Consider the following 12,929-nt stretch of genomic DNA (forward strand, 5'->3'; position numbering starts at 1 on the left):
TTCTGTCTCATTTGTCTCTTCTATATAGGTCCCCTGAAGGTCTTGTGCATGTACCAGAGGGTGCTCAGTTCTCTTTTAGTGCTGAAACCAGCATTCTTCTACTCTGCTTCATTGCTCTGAGATTATTCATGACAGATAAATAGATGCCAGAGGAGTATGCTCTTCTCAGGGAGCAAAAATGGATTAACAGAACAAAGGTGTACCAGAAAATTGACAGTCCAGGGGAAAAGTTGCTTTGTCTACTTCCTTTCTTCTGCTTTAAACTGGTTCTGTTCATACTGCCTTTACAAACAAGGATAAGACATGAACCCCAAACTAGTCCCTAGCTGGTGTAGATTCAGTACTTTCTGCGTGGAATAGTTTCATTCACAACATATATTGAGCCCTTAGCCTCAGGGCTTCTCAAGCAATTGTTTCATTATTTCTACTGTATTTGTTCTGGGACAGCCATTCCTTGTCTGTGCCAAGAAGGCCCTTTTTGCAGATCATCATGACAATGCCATACTGTCAGATAAGTACACTTGTGGGGGAGCAAGAGACGTTTGAGCATGCAAGTCTGCTGAGACAAAGCTGAAGGACTCTCAGGTATGTGCAGTACAGTGCAGTGCAGTATACACAATTTAGAACAAACTGTGCTCTCAACAGCTTATTTTGAGAGAGAAATCCAGAAGCTCCATCAAATGTATGACATGTTCAGTGAGGGCTTGAGCGCAGAAGTGAAATGGGAGAGAGCAGAGCAGTCGAGTCTATACAAGCTGCTAAACCGGCACTAGCATACATTTGCTTTTCTATGTCAGAGGGCAGCTGGCTTGTCTTTTTGCAATTGCAATTTCTCTGGAAAGCCCTGCATAAGCAGGTGACACAGTGAAGTACATGTTTTGCAGCAGCATACACAGCAGTCATACATGGCACTTCTGGTTTGGTGCAATTAACCAGTCCTGCCTGTGCTTGCATGGATGTGCTTTCTTGAAGTTTACAGCCTACCTCTAGTCATGGTCCTTTCATGAGGACTTCTAATGGTAAACATGGCTGGCTGTTGTCCTTGCCTAGTCAGGAGAGAAACAGAGGGGGGAAAGTCCTGTCATTCTTCTGTTTGGGCCACCCCAGAATGCAATTGCAGACTGGAAGAAATTCATGTTCTCAGGACTTTTGTTCTTCTGACACAACATCATATCCATCATCAGAGCACCTTCCTTCTCTAGCACAGGGGAAAAATAAACCAGAAAAACAGAATAATCTGCAAAACCTAAGGAAATAGAAAGATGCTGGATTACGAATCCCAGGTTATCACGCCGCCTGCTTCTAGGCTGCTGTACAGGACATTATCCCTACACCTTTGCGGGGCCCAGCAGCTCTGCCTGCTGGAATTAGAGGGGAAGAGGGCATCTCTCCCATGATAGCATCTGTTACTTGGCACTAAGGAGAAGTCTAAGTGTACAGCCTTTGGGACGTAATGACTGGTCTTCCAGAAATACAGTGCCATTACCTCAGGAGCAATATTCCTTCAGCATGGAACAAATGAGAAAATTTTTCATGAGCTGAGAAACCATTAAGACAAAACCCACTAAGTGTGAAGGCTAAACTGCCAATTAGCCTCTGTCAGTCTCATCACTGTCTTGAAATCTGAGATCCTTGAAATCCTTGTTTTCCCAGAAATATACCTGGGCTGTTCTACACTGTAAGACAGAGTGGCTCTCACAGGAAATCTTGGTACACTTAATTGCACTGTAGGACTGTAGAGAGAGAAAACCAGTGAAGATTCATTAAAAAGCCTTAGCTTAAAATCTAACTCGCTCAACATGCTAACAAATGAACATTCAAGGACTGTGTACCTTGGCCTTTAGTATAAACAGTTTAGCAATAGATGGTATCATTTAACATACTTTGTACCTGCATACAGTTGATGTATACCCTTAGATACAAAAAATTTACTTCACAGTTTATCCAGAACTCTTCAATTTTTTAAACTGAAATCTTCACTGTCACTATTGAAAATTTTTAATTTCTATTTGAGCAAAAAGTATTTAACTTGTTAAAACAGAAAAATCAAAGTTGTTGTGTATCTACCCTCCTGCAAATCCCAGGTTTTCAACAAAGAAAAGAAAAAAGTATCAAAGGGCTCACCTACTGCCCTCTTCTAAGCCCAATAAGCAGAGAAAATTTACACACTTACAATTGATTTTAACCAACTCCTTAGGGTAAACCTAAGGACCAAGACATTAAATAAACCTTGTTGATGTGTACTAGAATTGCTCTAATTTGAAAGGTGAATAATATGTAAATAGGACTATTGGCTAGAATATGTGAAAATGTCTAGAGCAGGCTAGAATTTTACCAGCTGGTAATCCTTCTCTGACAGTAATTAGATTAAGCACCTGCAGAAGAAAGCAAATATAGCAAGGATTCTAGAAGATGATTTCCCAGCCTCCCGTCATATGATGCTCAGTTATTTCCAGTACTACAGGCAGTGCTGCTGTGCATGACAGGCCTAGACAGACTTTTCTTCAGAAGTGGTATCTGATCATTTCTGAGCCACATAATCTTGTGTCAAGGTTTTCCACCTTTAAACTATATTTTTTGTGAAATACATCCCTTATTTTGTCTTCAGATTTTGGTTATATCACAGATACATTGCTGTCACCATCTGGACTGTAGCTGTGAGGAGGGAAAGGTTCCACAACTATCCTCAGCACACCAGGCTACATTCCAGACTGCTCCTTGGTGAACTTGCTACGTTTGTTGGCCAGATGGCATGGATATTGTGTATTGTAGAGAGTAGGATCAGAAAAATATGTCCATTTTTCCTGAGAGTGTGCTGAAGCGTTTTCCAGGCAGGAGCTCCTCACACAGCAGCAGCATGGCTGGGAATGACATTGTGAAAAGGCACACATAAGGAACTTGGAGAACCTTTTCTTTATCCCCTAGGACTTCAGTCCTGTGACAGTCTTGAGATCCAAGGTCTCACTGCAGAGCTGTTGACCTGAAACAGTGGAGCAAGGACCAGGAAGAAATAGGAAGACCCACTGTCTAACAGTGAGATAACCAAAGCACCTGCTCAAGTGTTAAGCCTAAATTTCATTCAGAAATTACCTCAGGCACTGTAGATGTGCTATTCTGCTCTTCTCAACACTGCAGGGTTCAGACTTTCAGACCCTGGTTGATGACCCTAGGAAATGATGGAGTCACCCAGAGTGAGAAAAATGGGAAAGACAGGTCTGTCAAACAAGGGTATTCCCTGCTCTGTCCCCTTCTCTTCTCTTTCCTAGGACTTGCTCTTAAAAATAAGCTGTTTTTTACCATTGTAACTTCATACAGTGATGCCTGGTTTTGACACACTTGGATCTGAGGTGACTGCAAAATTCTTTTCTCCTCTTAATTACATTTTAAGTCAGACAAGAAAGAGGCTAATGAATAATGTTTATGAGCACTGAGAAACCTGCTTACAATTTCTGAATTATCCATGGTCTGTGTAGGTGAGTTATTTAATCTACCCCACTATCTCTGTTCTGCATTTCTTAAATGTACTCTATTGAGAATAAAACTCATTATTGATTGTTGGACATGCAAGATTCAGGAGGGCATGAGCCCACAAGAAGCTAGATAACAAAGTGGAGGGGAAAAAATGGAAATAATATACCAGTCCAAACCCATCTTAACTGGGGATATCTTAGAAAAAAAGGTAGTTTTTAAGGTCTGTCAAAAGTTTTTCTCTCAGCCTGCCTGTGTCCATGGCCAAGAAAATCCTTTCAGATATGTTACTTCTGAAGTGAAGTGCTCAAAACAGCCTAGCATCTTCCTTCATCAACAAACCTTGTGTTCCCTCCTGCACAAGGAGCTGTCACATGCAAATAGCCATCCTGGCCCTGCAGCAGGAATTTGTCCAAAAGTAACCTTTCTCCATTGTTTAATTCCCTTCTCATGTTAGTCTCATGGTGGGCTGCTTTACAGTGGCTGTCAGGCAGCAGCTGTAACAAGGGAAAAACTAAGCAGGAAAAGGAGTTTAGACAAGTCATTATGCAAATATACATAAAGATGTATATGTATATTCTTATGGATTACATGTATATGTTGAGGTTTTAGATGGGGTAGTACTGTAGGCTGCTGATCTCAGAGACTTGAAGCCTTGTTTTCCCCTGGAAGCAAAGAAAGGTTTCATTTCCATGTGGGAAGAGATTGTCATAGGTGCTTTGACAGGTATTTGTACATCTTACTCTTTACTCCTCTCTGTTTTTCCCCATGTGCCTCATCCTAGGAAAGCTTCTGCAGAAAAGAAACAGCTAGCCTGAAGATGAAAGTGGGTTGGATTGAGATCACAAAGGAGAGAGACGTCAGGAAGGCACTGGAAAGAGCTAAGCATTTATTTGTATGCTAGGCACAGGGGACAAGATATATTTGGGAAGGTGGGTAACATGACAGGGATACAGTGAGTAACTCCTCTCCACCCACACATTCCATTTGCATACCATTTTTGCCTAGCCTATATTGCTTTCAAGTTGCTGTCTCTTCCAAAGCCATAGGTTGCCCAGTCTGCCTGCTGATGCTTGCTGCTCCATGCCTATCCACACCAGAAGGGGAAGGGAATATCTGCAGAGGCTGTGGTTTCCCCAGGGTTGGCAGGTACCACTGCCACTGTTAAAAAGAGCAACTGGCACTTTAGCTACTTTTACACCTCTCAGACAGCTCTAGATCTGTTCTTTGAGAATTTCCCCTCCTTCCAGCTCTCACCAGCTTATCTTCTCGCCGTGGGGCCTCTGAAAGAGACAAACAAGTCTCCCAGGAGCTGATAATGTGTAAGGGCTATTTTCAACATATGGTCAGAGGGAGACATGAAGCCTATCCACAGCTCTGTAGAAATACCCCAGGCTCAGAGCCTCTTTTCTTCCTGTGGGAAATGTACAAAGGAGGTCTTCTAGGGAGCTGTAATCAAGGATTGATCTCTCCAGGAGAAGTAAAGACTTCTAAACCTGTCCACCTGATTCTGCCATTTACCAAGAGAGCAGAAATTACTCAAAATATCTGAAGCAACCCACTAGCAGCTCTGTACAGCTTGAAGGAAATGGATGTACATGCGTGTGTACATTACCATGCATGCGCTGTATAGTAATTGAGCAGAGATGTGATGAGAAGTCCAGCAAAGACTGGCAAGCCATTCTTCTCATGTCAGCAGGACCTTACACATCCATAGGGATGTTACAATGCCAGGCTACTGGCCCACCTCCAAGGCTGTCCATGCATATCCCTGGGAGCATTCTTGGTAATGCTGTAAAAGGATATTTTCACCCCCAGTTTTATTCTGAGGCATTTTTCAGTCAAAGATAAAAGCCCTCTGATCCTAGAAACACTGCCTGTCAATTGAAATTCGTGAAAAATGAAAACGAGAAAAGGATCAGATTCCTGAGTTTACTGTTATGTTGTTCATGCTTTTAAAGAAAATGGGGTTTTCCTCATGCTTCCTGAGGGGGGAAGAGGAAGATCTGGGGTTAGTAGCAGTCCAATACAATATGTCTGGTAAGGGATTTGGTAAGAAGTTGAGGAACTTTGATGTAGCTGTGCTGTGACTGAGTAAGAAGGACACTGCCTCTGCTTCACAAGGTTGGGAGGGTGAGTATGCATGCTATCCCTGTACTGCACAGCAGTGACTAGCTTATCTTCAGCATTCAGTCTGCAGGGTAGTGACTTACTAGGAAAGCTTTCTTAACCACCCCCCGCCCCTCTTCCTCTCTCTTTCCCTCACTGTTTTTCAGCAAATGTGAAAGGTACTGATAAATACTGCAAGTGAATGATACAGTATTCACTTGTTTACGCTCCCCTTCATTTGTGAATTTCTCTCAGCATTGTTAAAGAGCAAGGATCATTCTTTTTCACACAACCATGCCTGAAGCCCAAATATTCATCAGGGTTATCTTATCCTCTCCGTCAACTCTTGTTGCTTCAGCTGCTCAGAGTTTTACACTGGACTTTCATTTATTTATGGAAGATTTATTCTGAGATTTGTACTCTGTGGTTAATTCAGCAGAGGTAGCAGGAACACAGCCATGTCTTTAGTCAGCCTCCATATACTAAAGAGCTGTATGCCTGGCTACTCTGCTTTACTACACTTCACACCTCTCTACCTGGTGACAGTAGTATTGACACGTTTTCTTCTACAGGACGAGATGGCATGGAATTGAAGTTACAAAATCAATGAAAATGCTTAGGTAAAGACAACAGAAATATTGTTCACAGGAGTTTCCTTGTGATGTATTTTACTGTGTCAATCCTTAACAGAAATATGTGGTTACACTTGGTCCTGGATCCAAGATATTCCCTTGTACGTTTTGCATCCACTAAATGTTTTCTGAGATAGCTACTGTCAGTTTGCAGTCACCTTTCCTTGCAGCAGAGAGCTGTACAATGTTTTCCCCAAAGCAGCACCTGAAATCCCTGTGTTGAGTGCTATATCCATGATTTAGGTGTTCCCACATGTCAAGATCACTTGCTTTTGACTGGCTGAAGATGTGAAGGTTGGGTACAGCCTTGGCTTCAGTGACATGGTGGAATTCAGGATCCTGCACGGAAGAAGCAAAGCAGCACTCAGGACTAAATTTCTGGAGAGCTTAACTTTGGCCTCTTCAAGAACCTATTTGGAGGGATCACATCAGCTACAGATCTAGAAGAGAATGGGGCCAAGAGAACTGGGCAATGTTCAAGCATCACTTCCTCCAAGCTCATGATGAATCCCCATGAGCAAGAAATCAAGCAAAGGAGGCAGGAGACCTGCATGGATCAGCAGGGAGCTCCCAGAAAATTTCAAACGGAAGAAAGAAATTTATAGGATGTGGAGAAAGGGACAGGCCATGTGGAAGGACTGTAGGTACATCTTTAGAGTACACAGGGATGTGACAAGGAAGGCCAAGGCCTGCTTGGAATTGAGTCAGGCAAGGGATATCAAGGACAACAGGAAGGGTTTCTTAAGTATATCAACTGCAAAAGGAAGGATAGAGAAAATGTGTGGCTGCTGCTGGATCATATGGTGTCCAGGTGTTGGAAGACACAGAGAAGGCCAAATTATTGAATGCCTTTTTTGTTTCAGTCTTTACTGCTGAGAACAACCCTCAGGAATCCCAGACCTCAGAGGTAAAAGGTTGGAGAATGGAAGACTTGTTTGTAGAGGGTTGGGTTAGAGATCAGCTAGGCAGATTAAACACCCATAAATCTACAGACCTGATGGGATGCATCCATGTGTGCTGTGGGAACTAGCAGATGTTGCTAAGCCAGTCTCCATTATCTTTGAATAATCATGGACTGGGAAAGATGCCTAATAACTGGAGGAAAGCCAATGTTACTCCCATCTTCAAAAGGGCAAGAAGAAGGACCTGGGAAACTACCAGTCAGTCAGCCTCACCTCTCTCCCTGGAAAGGTGATGGAACAGATCATTCTGGAGGTCATCACCAAGCATGTAAAAGAAATTAAGTTCATCCTTACTCAGCTTGTTTATCAACACCTGGAATGAAGGGATAGAATGAACCCTAAGCCAGTTTGCAGATGATACAGAACTGGGGGAGTGGCTGGCACACCTGAAGGCTTTGCTGCCACTCAGAGGGACCTTCAGGAGCTGGAGAGTTGGGCAGAGGGAAACCTAATGGGGCTCAACAGGGGCAGGTTTAGAGTCCTGCAGCTGGGGAGGAACAGCCCCAGGCACCAGCCCAGGCTGGGGGTGACCTGCTGGAGAGCAGCTCTGTGCAGAAGGAGCTGGGGGTCCTGGTGGACAAGAAGCTGTCCATGGGCCAGCAGTGCCCTTGCAGCCAGGAGGGCCAGTGGGATCCTGGGGGACATCAGGAAAAGTGTGGCCAGCAGGTCAAGGGAGGTGATTGTGCCCCTCTTCTCCACTCTAGTGAGGCACATCTGGAGTGCTGTGACCAGTTCTGGGCTCCTCAGTGCAAGAAAGACAAGGAGCTGCTGGAGAGGGTCCTGTGGAGAGCTGCCAAGATGATTTGGGGCCTGGAGCATCTCTCTTATGAGGAGAGACTGGAAGAGCTGGGCCTGTTAAGTCTAGAGAAGAGAGAGAGGGGATCTCAGCAGTACATGTAAATATCTTCAAGGTGGGTGCCCAGAGGATGGGGCTAGATTTCTTTCTGTGGTGCCTTGGCAGGGGGCTTGGACTCAATAATCTCCAGAGGTCCTTTCCAACCCTAACTATTCCTTGATTTGGTGACATATATTAACCAAGAGATTGGAGTAAGGGATCTCAACTCTCTCTGCTTTCATGTGATGGCCCCTCACTGCTTTTATTGATTCTTTCAAAGTTAAAATGCATAGAAAGTCTCAAAAGGACTTGCATCATATAAAAAAAAGTGTTCAGGAAAAGTATTGTTGGAGTTGTACTCAGCTCAAATGCATCACTCTCCGAGCTTCACCTGTAGGGAGCTCACAGTTAATCCTCTTCTCCTGCAGCTAAACAGGTTTTAATATAGTTCTGTGGATTTATTAATCAAATTCCCGTTCCATATCTTCAAGCATTTCTTCAACAAACAGTTAAGTTTATTTCCACTCACCATTAATTTATGTAATGTAAGAAAGTCTAGGCTGGTGAAAAGGTAGGAAACTTAAGTTCAGTACAATGTTTATTCTGTGGACTGTCCTTCCTGCCATCCAATATAGAGCATGCTACTTAATTGAATGAGAAAAGTGTTTCTCTTCAAGAATTTAATGTTCTTTGTCCCATGTCTAGAAAAATAAAGTACAGAATTCAAATACATCTATGTAAAATATATATTTTGGGATTTTTTCTGACTAGCAGTAGGCAAGCATGTAAAATTGAATACCCCCAGCAACACAGCCAAGCACGGAAAATGGAATTCTCCCAGCAAAACTTTGTAGAGAGAATTGTGTTAGTGTTTAACAGCACTGTGTGTACATCAGCAATGAATACTATAGAAAACAGGATGTGGAATAAAGATGATTATTTTTACAGGATACAGATCCAGATCCTCAAGATGTTATCGTGGCACAGAGGAAAGTCCAAACAGGAGATTTCTACTGTTTCTTTAAATGGACACACACTGCAGCTGAGAAGACAGTTGCACAGCTAGATCCATTTATGCTGATCAACTTATGGAGGAGTTTTGTTATCTTGATACAGTACCTTTTTCTCCCCATCTGTGGGGGCTATTAGACCACATGGTGGGGTTAAATGAAACCCAATAGAATAGGCAAAAAAAATGTTGTAGGATCCTTAGAGAAGTAGCTGATGCAGGCTGGTCTCCTATCTGGGTGGAGGCAGGGTAATCTTGCACAGTTGCACAAATTTACCCAAGTACTATGCAGTCATGGGACAGGGAGTACAGGGGTGTTGGGAGGAGGAAGGATGCTGAATTCTGCAAACTTTGCCAAAAGAGAAATGAAAGGAGAAATGGAAAACAGGATTCAGCGGCAAGCTAGGATAAGTTTGCAGAGAAGGTCATAGAGACTTAGTCATACCTACACAAAGATGTCCGAGCATCTGGTCTAAGCTTGGTAAGAAAATACAAGTTTTCCTCTCTGGTTATGTAAAAGATACTTGTCAGAGCTCTTTGCCAACTTAGTTACACTTTGCCTGGAAGAAAATGCTCCCATGTAACTGCACTTATCCCTACCCCTAAGATGCCCAAGGAATCCTTGAAGGCAATAGGAGTATTACCTTGACAGCAAAAGGGGTGCCTTCATAGGGATCCTGTCAGAAAATTACTAAAAACAGAATGATGGTCAGGGACTAGTCAGTCAGAAGAGGCACCCCTGAATAACTAAAATGTCTCACAGAGGGTTGCTATAACACTGACAAGAAGCCCCAAATAAACCTAATATAGAAGTTCTGCCCTATTTCCCTCCCCTGATGCCTCCCATGCAAATTCAAAATTTTGCTTTCAAATTCGGGGGTGAAAGAGGGACATGATACCCAATTTTGAACATGACTGAGTGCTTTGGCCTTTCATGAAAAAATATCCGGCCACGAAAATGCAACTTTTTTTAGTTTTACACAAAGTATGCAAGTAAAATTACCGTCAAAAGAATGTTCCCCAGCATTTCCCTGATTTCTCCCCAGGGTCCTTAAATTCGCTGATGTTAAAAGAAAAACAAAGAACTCCAAAAAGGCACATGAACCTAGCTCTATAAATAAAAAAAGGGGGGAAGAATGAAAGCATTTTTTGTATTTTGAACCAGCCGTTGTGTAGGCATTTGCTTACTCCATCACTGCTCTATGCTCAGGACATTAAGAGAAGACTGATACTAGAAGGAGTCTTTCTACTGCATTGAGTCTGACCTGAATTTCCTTTCTAAGGCCTGGGAAATAAAATCAGAGAGATAAAGATCTACTTTTTACCCTTGTACTGGAAAACTTCACTAGCAAAGGGCAAAATTTTTTCCAAGATAAACAAAAAACTTGGCTTAATTTTGTGTCTGGGTTATAAATACATTAGAAAGGGGAAAATTAGTCATATGAGCATATAAATAATAGCTCAATTACATTGAAGAATATGTGGGTGGGTGTCCTGGGTGGAATAATTTGCTAAAGCAGAGTTCTTCTTCCTTGCTTTTCCTCTTCCTCCTAATTTATTCCTCTTTCTGAATATGTGCTTCTTCTTTTTAACCTTTATTTATATCTTGCTTTTTGTTCTTTAATCTTGGTGATCTTTCTATAATGGGTCTATACACATTTTTCTTTAGGATTGGTATTTTCAATGGATACCAACACTGTGTAAAGCGCTTAAATGTATGCCTAGTCTCTGGTACACACTTCTATTTTCCTGATGTCGAGAAAATGTGTATTTAAAATCAAAGGAATGCTTAACAGTTCTGCTGTACAAGTCTGGGTATGGCTGCTTTCACCATATTACAGTGCAGCACTGTACAACCTGCTGCAACATCAAAGACCCCTCCTTCCTTCTTGCTTTTTCTTAGACATTCCTGCTCTTGCTTTTCACTGCTTGTTTTGATTTTGGTCTGATTTCACTCGAAACTGATGCTGACACGTAATAAAATTCTCCAACATTTAGATTTTTGTCAAGCCTCCTGGCTGATCAAGGCTGTCAAGCTGATCAGCCTATTGATTCAGATCCAGGAACAAACCACTCCAGCTACGCTGTTTCTTTTTGTGCAGCTTGGCAGCAGTGAGGAATCTAAGAATCAGTGTAGCCATGCCTGGCTTCAGAGCAAGGCTCAGCAAGGATCTGGAAGGACCAAACCACCTGAGCCATGTGGTTACTGCACCACACAGAGCAGTGAGCTGGAGCTGTGTGAGAGCATTCCAGAGATGTTCCCACTGCCCAGGCTTGCCTGCAAGGGAAACACTGGAGTTTGCTCAGGATTGTGTTGGTCTCATACCTTCCTAGGTGATAAACGAGGTACTGTGTGTTGTGCATGTCTTTCTCTCAAGTTGTTTTTTCTGTTAGTTGATTTGTTTTAATTTTTATGGGGTGCTAATTACATCTCTGCACTCATGTGGTTTGTTCTGGTGTCCCATAAATACAAATACTGCCAAGAGATGCTGGCAATATTTGTGAGAAGACATCCAGAGCCAATATTTAACCTAGTACCTAAGTGGATCATGACCTGACATTTATATGCACTCAGTCTGAAAACACTGTGTAACAGTATCAAAAAAAACCAAAGTTGTAGCTGTGCCTTCATTTTAAATCTAGGATCTTGTGCTAGGTGTTAGGAAAACATTCAAAATTTTCCAAAATGTCAACAAAAAGATTCTTCCCAGCCTCAGTGGAGTTTTGATTGTGTCTCTCACTGAGGGCAGGGTTGGCCCTTTCACCAGAAGCACAGGACTCGTATCCTCTCCTTACATACACAGTTATGCATGGAGACGTTTCTAATCCAGAAAGATTAGCAGTGACTCCAAAGATAGTTTTGCACAGCAGCAATTTCTCAGGCCAGGGAGCAAGCCTCAAAAGCTCCTGAATTAAGCCTGTCAGAGGAAAAAAGCAAGGGCTGACCAAAGCCTGAGGACCTAGCAAGCAAAACTTCAGAAGTCTGTTTTTTTTCAAAGTTTCTTTTGAAAAAGTGTGAATATTCATAGCATCTTTTCAACCTGTTCTGGCATAGGAATCTGTTCCTACTGCTCCCAGTTTCCATATTTTGAGTGTTCTTCCTTCACTATTTAGAACATTCCAGGTTTACAGCTAATTGGGGGTAAAAAAATCCTTTGGTAGGATGGAACAGTATGAGATATGCTCTCACTTCTGGCTCTTTTGAGGACAGTGACCCATGGCCTCTTACTTCTCACTGAATGGTTCTACATGGTGGGGTGATGCACAGCAGCAAATCCTCTCCAGTGTCATTGGCAAAAAGTGGGACTGATGATATTGGGTCACTTCCCACGGGAAGGGCCTACAATTAAGAACATGGTGTTTATCTGACATGAATGGCTGGGAGATGATGTCATTGAAAATGCACTGCACCACACTAACACCTGCTATATCCAAGGTGGTCCCCATTTAGCATCTGCATTTCTGATGTGGATGCATTGTTCTATCTGAGTTAACTTGAGCTGTTTTAGGAAAGCATTCTGAGTGTTGCTGAGCAGAGATAGCACCACACACGGATATAAAAGCATTGTTAAGACAAGCTTTATATGGGATGTTCTGCCAAATGGTTCCCTTCCCTTCCTCTTCTCATTTCCTTGTTCTCCTTTAGCCACTGCAGAATGGTAATCCTTTTATTCCCTTATGTGTAAACTGGTGACTTTCCAGACCTGCCACAAAAGACATTTGACTAGATGACTTCTCTGGAAAGATGCAGCAGGAGGAGATGGAAATCTCTTTCCTGAGGATTTTAATACAGCTATGTTTGCACTGACAGCTGTAAATAAAAAGGAAAATACTACAGCTGGTTCCATTCTTCCCTCTTACATAAACTTTTTTTTCAGTATCTGTTTTTGACCTTTAGAAACAACGCATACACA

The sequence above is a fragment of the Agelaius phoeniceus genome, chromosome Z (genome assembly GCF_051311805.1).
Source record: "Agelaius phoeniceus isolate bAgePho1 chromosome Z, bAgePho1.hap1, whole genome shotgun sequence".
In the NCBI taxonomy this organism is placed as follows: Eukaryota; Metazoa; Chordata; class Aves; order Passeriformes; family Icteridae; genus Agelaius; species Agelaius phoeniceus.